The sequence below is a fragment of the Gobio gobio genome, assembly GCF_949357685.1.
Source record: "Gobio gobio genome assembly, chromosome: 6".
NCBI classification, from domain to species: Eukaryota; Metazoa; Chordata; class Actinopteri; order Cypriniformes; family Gobionidae; genus Gobio; species Gobio gobio.
The window spans coordinates 36,934,139-36,946,040 of record NC_137102.1 but is presented as its reverse complement, the minus strand read 5'-3'; the positions used below and the strand labels follow the sequence as shown (position 1 = coordinate 36,946,040).

General features: G+C 35.1%; 1 long non-coding RNA gene across 1 annotated transcript; it reads left to right on the top strand.

Moving 5' to 3' along the window:
- The first annotated feature begins 2,775 nt into the window (after nucleotides 1-2,775).
- LOC307128036 lies at nucleotides 2,776-10,523 on the top strand. Its single transcript, XR_013816727.1, has 3 exons — nucleotides 2,776-2,912; nucleotides 6,914-6,942; nucleotides 8,740-10,523. It is a non-coding gene; the product is annotated as an uncharacterized lncRNA (long non-coding RNA).
- Nucleotides 10,524-11,902: the final 1,379 nt, after the last annotated feature.

Sequence of the window (11,902 nt, the reverse complement as noted above, 5' to 3'; positions counted from 1 at the left end):
ATATTTCGTCATGAATAAAACCAAAAGCCATATAGGTGAATAAATGATCATGAATGATTGAAGTTACATTGTACATAACATCATAATGTGCAATGTTTCAGGTCTCACCTCGCCTAACTGGTTCTGGAAAAGCGTTCATCTGCCTATTAGCGGTAAAACACTACTGGATACTGAAGAAACACGGATAGCCATTAAGCAATGGATGCATAGTTCCATTGTTTGCTATGGACAGCTGCAATTTTTCATAAAATGGAAACCATTTGTAAACGCTTTGAATAGAAATTTGTGCATGCAGGTATGTGCTTGTATACAGCAGGCTATTAATTAATTATAATTAATATATTTATTAACAATTCATTCATTAATTTATACCTTTTAAATGCATATACTGTATTAGTTTATATTTGGTTTATTATTGACATTTCAACACTAATGTTTTGATTATCATTGTATTATTATTAAATGATAGTTGAATTTTGACAGTTGTCATTGTTTGTGGAAGAAAACATAAACATCACTTTTCAGCACAATTTTACTGATTTTTGTCAAGCATAAAACTATATAGCACTGATTTGACTATCACTGTAGCATACAGTACCTGCAAAACAGGATAAATAGTTTCAGCTTGTTGAAAGTCTGCTGGAGTGGGTCTGGGATTCATTTGAGTAAAGCAAACTGCAAATTGTCCATAACGTGCTGTGAGAAGTGCCTTGATTCACCTCGTTAAAATGGACGGAAATCCATCCACTAATTGATTGCTGCATATTCAGTAACAAAGCTGCTGATTGGTTTACTTGTGCTCTGATTGCTATTTATGTTCGGCTTTGATGCATTTCCTGCCAAGCGTTTCTGAGAGTCAGGTTTCACTGAGTTACTGCAGACAATGTTACTGGAGTTCCAGTAGCCAACAGTAAAAAAAAAAAAAAAAATCAGGGTCACTTTGTATAAAGTAGAATTATGGTGATTTCTCCCCTTGTGGAACACAAAAAAGATCAACATTGGAACCCATTGATTTACACTGTACGGAAAAAAACACATTACTAAGTCATACATCAACATGGAAGTGAGTAAATAATGACATAGTTAAAAATGTTGTTCAAACTATCCCTTAGAAGCCTAAAAATATATCCCTTTATCACTTTGCTTCTCTAATTTTATTGTCATCTCTGCTGTTGTTTTTCATATTTACTAACGGACTGTAGTCAAAGCAATGAGTTTTTTTTCCAGCTTTCATTTGCTCTATTAGCTTCATTAGTGTGCTTTACACAATGTCATATCAACATATAGAAAAAGTGGGAAAAATATACAGACAATTTGTTGTCAGACAGTTACGGTTGTAAAAATAATGGTTACATTTAATTTCAGGGTTCAATTCTCACTATTAACATGTTGCTGTTAGCATGCATATTGTGAGGATATTGGCTGTTTATTAGTACATATAAAGCACATATTAATGCCTTATTCTGCATGACCATATTATACATCCCTTAATCCTACCCAAAACCTAAACTTGAAAGCTACAAAAACTATCTTACTAACTATTAATAAGCAGTACATGAGGAGTTTATAAAGGCAAACGTCGTAGTTAATAGTACATTTGTGTTCCCCATACCCTCCTAAGACCTTTTCTTTTTGAATTTAGCTTTTTTTTTTCATGTCATTACATTGCTCAGAGCATAACATTTTTGGATTTTTCTTTTTTGGGGGGAGGGGGAAAATGATATTCTATTCTGCTGTCTTCATAAGTGGAAGGACTCAGTTGTTTAAAAAAATAGAATGACATGAAATGAAATGACATAGGCAAAAGCAATGGGATTTTTTTTTTTCATTTACCAATACATTTTTAGGTTTCAGTTTTTTTTTTGTTTTAACCAAACTTTGTTTAAAGATGATTCTCAACTATGTTATGAAAGATATAATGGATGAAGTGCTTTACCATTTTACTTTATGCAACGGTGGGTAAAATGGCCATTCATGGGTTTTCCCATTCAATGCATTATAGGCTCTAATTTGCATATTAATGTGTTCTTGGAGCAACATGTAATGATAAAATAAGTGTAATAATGGGAGTAATAGTTGGCAACATGTTCATAATAATATTTTATATTTTATAAGAACATTGATATGTATTTTTTTTCCCTATTCACTTGCGGTGTCTCCCAAAATGCCTGATAAACATGATTGAAGTCCTGGTGTCTCTTCAGAGATTGTGTATGAAATCAATGCCCTGTTCTGTAACAGAAAGTCATATTTTGATTAGAAACCCCATAACATTTTCCTGAGATGATGATTTATAACAAACAATTTGAAAATTTGTTTATATTTCCATAAGAGTGCTACATTTGATCATTCAGTCATTTTTAAAGACCAAGGAGAAGTTGTTGTCCTGGTGAAACCTCAAAACAAATGGTATCTCTAAAAGGCCCTGAATGTGTTCTTTACAGGACATCCAAAACTGTGATGTATGGTGTCAGAGAAATTCACTACAATATGTCCTCGTACATGGACAGTGGCACCCAGGAGGCTAATATAAGTGTTACCAAAATAATAGGCTAATATACGAAAACAAATAGGCTATACAATCTCAAGAACATAATACTGAACATTATCGAATTACAGATACACACAGAGAATATGACTAAGCAGTGATTGCGTTTCCCGCTCGACACGAGGCCTGTAATGCCGCTCTCTGCGGTTAGATGGCAGCAGTCAGCTGTTCTCATGCTGCACGTCAACACTTCCACAATTACTACTGCAGTCTGACTTTGCTGCTGCGCATTTCATTGTCTTTATTCACTAGATTGTGAGGCAAAAGTCATTTCGAAAGGGACGAGAAATAACACCAGAGAAAAGGAAAGGAGATGAAAACAGCTAGGCGTGTGTCTTATGGAAGGGGAGGAGAGATCACACAGGTGAGGTGATGGATTATTGACAATCCTGACATGATTTAAGATAGGCTGTTTCTTTAACTATGGGCATTTTGGCCCTGTGGACAAAGCATTCTGTAATTTCTTCTTAACATTTCCAACTCAGGGTCATTTCTGTGACATGTCAAATTATGTTTAATTGCATTCTGTGACAGAAATGAAAAAACATGGAAGAGTAGATAAAGTTGCCTTGCTAAAGCTAATTTTATAGCCAGCTTGTTTAATGCATACTATAAAATCAAATAACATTTTTAGGTTACAATTTATTTTAAGGTGTCATTGCTGCAGTGTAATTCTATATTTAAGTACTGTGTAATATTATTTAACAACATGCATTTACTAGGCTATTGAATTAGGGTTTGGGTGAGGGTTAGTTGCATGTAATCATACACAATTTACTGTTACTACTATGGTAAGTACATGTAACATATGTAACAGACACTGTAAAATAAAGTGTTACCCATTTTTATACGTTTGCATAATTTGACAAAATTACTGGGAATTGAGAATGATATATTTATTTTGCACATGGTTTTGTGTCATTTCAGTTCTTAAGAGACAAGGACACTGATAAGTTTGATAAGTTATTTTTAGTGGCAACATTGTTTTGTGGAGGAAATAACAGCACATATTTTTATATAAATCATTATCACTCAAAAAATATTGAAAAAGTTTGTGCTTATTTAATTATTTGTTTAGATCATCACACATTATCTTAAAATATGTAATAATTCTTTTTTTTTATTGATTTTGGGGTCTGACAAGGATAAAACAATTAAAATCAATGCTTTAAATACATCTGAAAAATAAATATAATATAATGCAAAGGCATGGAAAAGTTGAAATCTTTTTGTTTTTAATGCACATAAATAAAATAAACACCTGGCAATAATGAGACTAAAGGAGAGACACAAACCTGTATTGTTACGATTCATATTTACAAAGGGTTACACTCTATTTTAAGGTGTCATTGTTAGAGTGTAATTATATATTTAAGTACTGAGTAATAATATTTAACTACATATACTTACTATAGGGTTAGTGTTTGATTGAGGGTTAGTTGCATGTAATTATGCATAATTTACTTATTACTATGGTAAATACAAATGTAACAAAGACACTGTAAAATAAAGTGTTACCTTACAAAGTCATACATTTGCATGATTGTTTTACATAAGATGGACCTAATTTATTAATCAGATGCGAGATGAATTGTCAGTGTAAATCATTTATAAATACACTATTATGTAAAATGTATGCTTAAGCACAAAGAAATGTGGGAAAAAAATTATACTGAACATTGAACATTTGTTGTCAGTAATCTTTTATTGCTCTCAGTTGCTTAAGATATAAGCGTCTGCTAAATACATAAATGTAATAGTAGTTAAAATAATACATATACATATAATATAAAATTACAAAAGAACACTTGCTCATAATGAGCATTATGAATACTCTTATAATTACAGATATACATATATACAACTCTGATAATTAAAGCGGTGATTGTTTCCTGAGGAATTTGATTTTTGCTGTTACAGACACATGACTGTCCTTCCTCAGTAACACTTGCATTTGATTGTTTCTTTTAATCTTGATTCCTCTCTTTCTCTCTCTCTCTCTGGGAATGTTTAGTCAGGGTTTCTCCCCTGCATCAGCATTTCAGTGCTGAGGAGTGATTTAAAGGGGCACAGGGCTGCCCGACGGGCCGACAGTGGAAATAAACACAGCCCCCCCATCCAACTTTTTAATTAGCCCGAGGTTTGGGCTGACAACTCCTCCTGACACCACTATAGCGCAGTAACTAGCTATTACACTAAATATTTGGAGTGTCGCACAGCTGAGGCTGACAGTGTGGGCTTCCTAGGGGGCCAACAAGAAACGAAACGCTGAAAGAAATATGAGAGAAATCAGGGGCAATAAGAATGCGTGCAGCGATCTCGTGCCAGCGGATTCATCAACGCATGAAGCTTTAAAAGGCTGGTGGTATTTCGAGTCGCGTGAGGGGTGGGGGTGCTTCTTGCTTGATTGCATGTTCACAATTTTAATGAAAGTCGTGAGGGATGTTGACTTGGCACCGCTTTGAGAATGTATTGTGGGAGGGAGATGTATGTCGGGCTATTTGTAGGGTCATGACTTTGCTAAGAAACGCTTCTGCCCACCTGGACTCTGTTTTTTGGTGACTCATATGGAGGTCTAATTTTATTCTGTGCTGCTATTCAGCCAGCTAAAGTTTTAACAGTGCCAGTTGAATATGAACATGCTATTGCTTTGTCAGGTACTTTTTGTTGCATTGAAAATTTCCAGAGGTTCCAACATTCTCACTTATATATCATTAAAATGGTGAATTCAGGTTGATTGGGACACTTTTTGCCATTGATAAGACCAGGAAAAAGTGTCCCAATTAACCTGACCTTTTTTGAATAATGTTACAAATTTTTCATTTGAATGAATATCACAATTTCATCTGATCGTCTCAACCTGACAAACCATCACTGTATGATCCATGATGACACTAATTATTATCAAATTTCGGATATTGTTAAACTCTTTCTTTACAATGTAAACTCTAACGTTCAAAATAATTAATTGGTTTGAGTAGGGGCAACTCTAATTAAACAAATTAGTTCAAACTAATGAACTTTTGTGAGAATTTAGAACTTTCTTTTTCTATTGAGTTCTCAAAACGGATACATTTTAAGTAATCTGAATTGTTTCATTGTTTTGAGTTTTATGAACTTGTTTCTTTTAATTTAGACTAAATTAAATTTAACCGAAACTGGGCTGGGATTTATATTTCCCAGCATGCTTTGACATGATACTCAAAAGGGAGAGTAAATGTCAAAATTAAGTGTTATATTTAGTTTTTTTTTGTGTGTGCAAGATTAACGTTAAGTGTGAGATTTGGTATTGTTTAATGTTTTGTTATGCTAGTTTAGAAGAGTTTCTGTTATGTTGGTGATGAGTGGAGCATGAGCTTATTTTGAGAACAGATTATGTTAAATGTATTAAATTGCTGTCCTCATTCAGCAAGTGCTATGCTATGCTAATGCTGCCAACGCATTGTGTAACCAATTAGCATAGTGACATCAAGTTCCCACTACTAAACATTTGAAATGTGAGATTACATTATCTTTTTAAGTTAAATGAATGAATTAGCTCACTCAAATATTTCAAGTTATATAAAATATCTGCAAATTCTGCTTACTAAAACTTTACATTTCTTAACTTTAAAAAATTGAGGCAACTGAACTTATTCGGGTTTACAGTGTACGCAATGGTGATAACCTGTGGTTGCATCACTGAAACATTAATTTCATAATTCCCACCCACACGTCACTAAAATAATTTCTAAAAGAGGCGTTTCGAATATCAACATGCTATAGCTGGTGTAAGACAGGTGAGACAAGTGTGTTGTGCCGTTTCTATAAACAGATGTGTATTTTTTTGGGTTGTGCTGAGCAGACCTGCTGGAGTTATAATTAAAGGGGAGAAGTTAGTAGCAGAAACACTCACTACAGTCATTGTTTTGCACTGGTTTTGTTTTTGCTTTCTAATTGCTGGTTGCCATTGGAGCTTGTGCACCTGATGATAGACATTGCCAAGCATTTTGGGATTGATCCAGGTCACTGAGAGAGAGATTGGTATTCTCTTGGCATAAATAAAAGCCTGGGTTTGTGCATTCCTTTAGTTTCACACAACTATAATAACAGATTCATAACCGGTATAGTGCAAAGTCAATAGTACAGTTTTCAGGACATTTGACTGGAGCAGCCATCATTGCCTGATTTGATGTTTAGTCAAAAACTAATTTGGGGGGGAAAAAAAGGTTGAATAAGTTTGTTAAACTTAATCAAGTTTGCCTTAATTTATATTTAACACAATCTGTCTTTTTTATATTTACTATGGATGAATTCTCCGTGACAGGAGAGTTAGTCTGTTGAACGGTTTCAGACCCACATGATTCACTCTTCCATGTTCAACAGGTCCGTCTAGAGATTCTTATCAGTGTTGGGTAAGTTACTCTAAAAAGTAATTAATTACTAGCAATTAAGGTAACACTTTATTTTACAGTGTCCTTGTTACATGCACTTACTATAGTAATAACAGTAAATTAAGCATAATTACATGCAACTAACCATCAACCAAACTCTAATCCTACCCTAACCCCATAGTATGTACATGTAGATAAATACTATTACTCAGTACTTAAATATATAATTACACTGTACACTGTAAAAAATGTATAATCTTCCCAACTCAAAATTTTCTAGTGTCTGGTCACATCTAAAATTTTCAATTGGCCAAATTGAATTTCTGTGAATTGAATTTTATCCATTGTGGCAACAGTCTGTTAACATGGGCTCAATTAGAAATAATATGTTGAGCCAATGGAAAAATGTAATTTACCAACACTGTAAAAAATGTCAGACCTCTCCAATTAAAAATTTTCTAGTGACTGATCACATCTACATTTTTCAATTTGGCCAACTAAAAAATTTAGATGTGATCAGTCACTAGAAAATTTTGAATTGGAGAAATGTTTTACAGTGAAACTGTGGTTGGTCCAATTAAATATTTTAAATTGTAGTAACAATTGTTTATTTCTCACTGTCCCAAAAGACAAAAATGACAAAAAACATAAATATATTAAGCAAAATACAGAAACAGACAACAGGGTTGACATTTTATCACATTACTTTATTAACAAGTAAATTCCAACACAGGATATTTGGGTGAAAATACCTTATTTTCAATAAGGAAAAACTCTGAATACATTCAAGAAGTCTTCTGCATAACAGGATGTCATGTTGTGGTGAAGAAAACGCGGCACTGCAAGCTAAAAACCTGCAAATAAAAATAAAAACTAACATTAATGACAAAGCTCCCCTGCATCACATCTGGCAAGAGACAGAACAGAAGTTTTTTCATTATATAATGAGGATGAGACCAATGAATGGACATCAGAAAATCATGAGCTTGACGTGTTTGATATTAAAAGGCAATAACTCAAGCCCTGAAAGAGGCCGACGCCAAACGCACCGTGTTCAACAGTCGCATGCCGCACATATCACACAAATGACTTAATTTCCTTATTACCTATTGTTTTAGACATATAAGACATGAGGAAAATAAAACTATTGGCTACAGGCTACCATTAGATAATTATGTGGTAAACGAGAACACACTCATGAAACAAATGAATGCATGAACTCGTGATTCTACAAAATGTCTTTTAAACTTCATACCCGGTCATAAAGCAAAACTCTGGAGAATAATTTCAGTGCTAAATACTCACCAACGTCTTTGTGAGATGAATATCTCTATTCTCTTGGGAATGTCTGTTTCAGCACCTGCTGGTTCGGCTCCGCTCGCGCTGCCACTCCCGCGTCTCCGCTTTTGAAATCTCCACAGGAACGGTTTTCTTCAAGTGCATTTTGCGCATGTGTATACCGTTTTTCGGACGTAGGACTTGTTCAGCCAACATGGATTTTTCACTTCGACTTCATAGATTGACTGAGCACAATTAAATATGTTCGGTGAATATACAATTTGAATTTTGAGTGAAGACCTTAAGCTATGATTAGTACAATGCATCTTTTTGCATGGGGATAATTATTTGGAAGTCATTTTTTGGGCCAATATGTAATGATCAATTTACACAATTTTTCCCCCCAATTTTCTTTTTACAGTGTAACAATGACACCTGACACAAATGAAAGCATTATAGCATATTATGGAAAGCTAATAGGGATGCAAAACAAGTGCAAGTTTAAATGAAGTATTGTTTTTTTTCACTTACTTCCATCAGGTTGCAAGTTTTGGGCAACAAAAAAAAAGAAGGCTTACAGGATTATTTAATTCCCACTGCTAAATTCATTTTAAATAAGGTGAACTAGTTTATATTGATCATTATCTTTTATTTGATTCACCTAAAGATGTTTGCTAAAGAACAATTGTGTCCTTGTTTGAAATATGTGATGTATATTGTATGTGAGCCTTTTTACCTCAGACAAATTTATATCACTGCTTGTTTGAATTGTGAATCAGTATGCTTTATTATTATTATTATCAGGTGATGTATTTAGCTTAAGATCATCTATAAGTATTAAGTAATATTAAATAATACTACATGTATGCATCTAGTCACATCTCAGACATCACAATGATTACATTGGACTATTGTGCCTGGATAATATTACAGTCAGCACGTGAAGTGTTGCTGTCAGTAGTGCATGTGTCGATGGTGAGAGCAGGCGGCCATTTTTCATCACAGTGCTCAGGCTTTCGTCCTCCCCAGTGACTCTCCCTGAAAGAGGAGGAGTGATCCGCCGCTCGGACCTCCAACGTCTGGAAAACAGGCCCGCTGCATGATTCCCGCGCTGCCATTAGTGGGCTGGAGACCTCAGGCCTCAAACCGGCCTTTCTGCCTTTATTCCTCCCTGATGTACTCGGCATCTCTCCAGACTGGAGTGGCTGGTAAAACCTGACTGAAAACAGCCAGAGATTTGATCATGGTGACCGGTGAAGCAACCTTTAAACTGTTTTAACACCAAGCTAATATCAAGATGAAATGGGGGAGGAGTTTGTGATGGATTACTTTGTGGACAGACTTATTTAAAGAATGCTGCACTTAATTGATTGATCCCATAAGTTTGGCAGTTGGAGCGGAAAGGGTGTGTGTGTGTGTGTTTAACCATTTACTAAATTTACCCTAGAAGTTCTTCTGGCAGGCTGGCATATTAAAACAGATCTTTTGTTCTATAACTTCTTTGCTAAAGAATAATACTTGTGTTGTTTTTATGTATAAAGTAAGTTATGTAAGAATGTTTACTGTAAAAGGAAACCTGTTATGTGTATATCTCATCAATGCAGTTTAAATCTGAATACAAGACTGTATTTTTCATTCCATACTTGTATATTTGTATGATAAAAAATGTTGACTTTAAAAAGGTTTTACTTCTGAACAGAAATAGATGTACTATATATTTAATCTCATGATCATTTCAAAAACAAATGGAGCTTTTGTCCATATTCATTTAATTGGCTTGAAAGACAGTTGATGTATTTTGATTTGAAAGTGTAAAATAAGCAGAGGCTTTTCAAGACATTTGCAAATGTAACTCTTTCAACACCGTTTATATATGGGGGGGGGGGGGGGGGGGGCATCTCACATGGGAAAACCAATTTATAATTTTCTGTATGTGTTGAAGTAACTCAAAACTCAAATGGGTTTATTTTGGTTGTGTATTCGGTTTTGTTAATGGAAATGCTACAGTTTTCCTCTGTCAAAATAATTATGAATGATTCCTGGAACCGATGCAGATGCAGACCGATGCAGATCTCTCTTTGATTTTATTGTTTTATTATATTCTATCTGATAGTATTTTAATTACTCTCTCATGCAATATCATTTCATGACATTAGCAGAAAATTACAACATTCGGTAATTATGTGTAATTTAAAATATGCATCAAAATATTTTTAATTTTACATATTTTAAATGTTATTCATGTAAAACAATTTTAAAAGGTCTCAAAACTACTTTCTTATAATGTATGATTTGTTTTGATTCTATTTAAATATGTGTATTCCAACTGCTGTGTCTCTGTGTGTGTGTTACTGGTAAACCCTATATTATAGAGACAGAGCGACACGCGTCATAATCTGAAGGCCACGCCCACCGGGGGGGAAAACAATCAAACCGTCTCCATTGACTTTGCATTGCGGGAGGCTGCCTCCTTGTCATTTCGGACTTATTACAAAAAACTGAACAATGTATAAAGGCTGATATGTGACAAAGTGAACTGCAAACAAGCTAAACAAAACCCAGAAGCAAAAACCCAGACGTTTTTATAAGCTGTTGACCCAAAAAACGAGCGTTTAAGGACAAAAAAGTGGATTCAGGCCATTGAGACAGAGCGCTACAGGTCATATTACACTGAGAACTACGGCGACTAGAGGGGGACGTCGTCAGCGACAGTAAATATAATATATAAAACGGACATTTGGATATTTGACTTAACAGTGACAAAATGTTTACTGCACACATACACATACTGAGACATACTGAGTGTCAGGATCCCAAAATGTACCCATTCATCCTGCTGAAGCGTCACTTCGTATTGCCTGTATCTACTTTTATCTTCTTAAACGCTCGTTTTTTTGGGTCGACAGCTTATAAAAACGTATTTCTGTGTTTTTTAAGCTTGTTTGCTGTACACCTTGTCACATATCAGCTTTTAGACATTGTTCTGTTTTTTGTTATAAGTCCGAAATGACAATGAGGCAGCCCCCCGCAATGCAAAGTCAATGGAGAGTGTTGGATTGTTTTCCCCCCCGGTGTGGGCGTGGCCTAAATACGCTCTGTCTCTATGGTGACAAAATGTCCCACAAAGATGGCAATATCCAAATTCCTTGTCCCTGTGGGGCAATCTTTTGGTCCCCACAACGAAAACAGATTATGGGCCCTATTTTAACGATCTGAAACGCAAGTGTCAAAGCACGAAGCGCAAGTAACTTTGTGGGCGGGTCTCGGCGCTGTTGCTATTTTCCCGGCGGGATAAATGGCTCTTGCGCCCGGCGTAAATCTAAAATGGGTTGGTCTGAAGTAGCTTCATTATTCATAGGTGTGGTTTGGGCGTAACGTGAATAAACCAATCAGAGCGTCATCCAACATTCCCTTTAAAAGCAGGTGCGCAAGTTCCATTATGGATTGCTATTATTATGGCGCATTTACCAGGCGCACGCCAGGAGCGGTTCACAGCCGAGGACACTGATATGCTTGTAAGAGCAGTGAAAGACAGAGAAGTGAAGTTGTAATGTTGTAGGCCTACATTATGGTAAAGGTGATTTCACAGTCTTTTTTTTTTTTCAGTCTTTCAGTTTTTTCAGTCGATTTTTTTTCCTGGTTCTTGACGGACAAACCAATTTGTCAGATGTCCTTATATACATATAAGTCTTGCCACTATTGG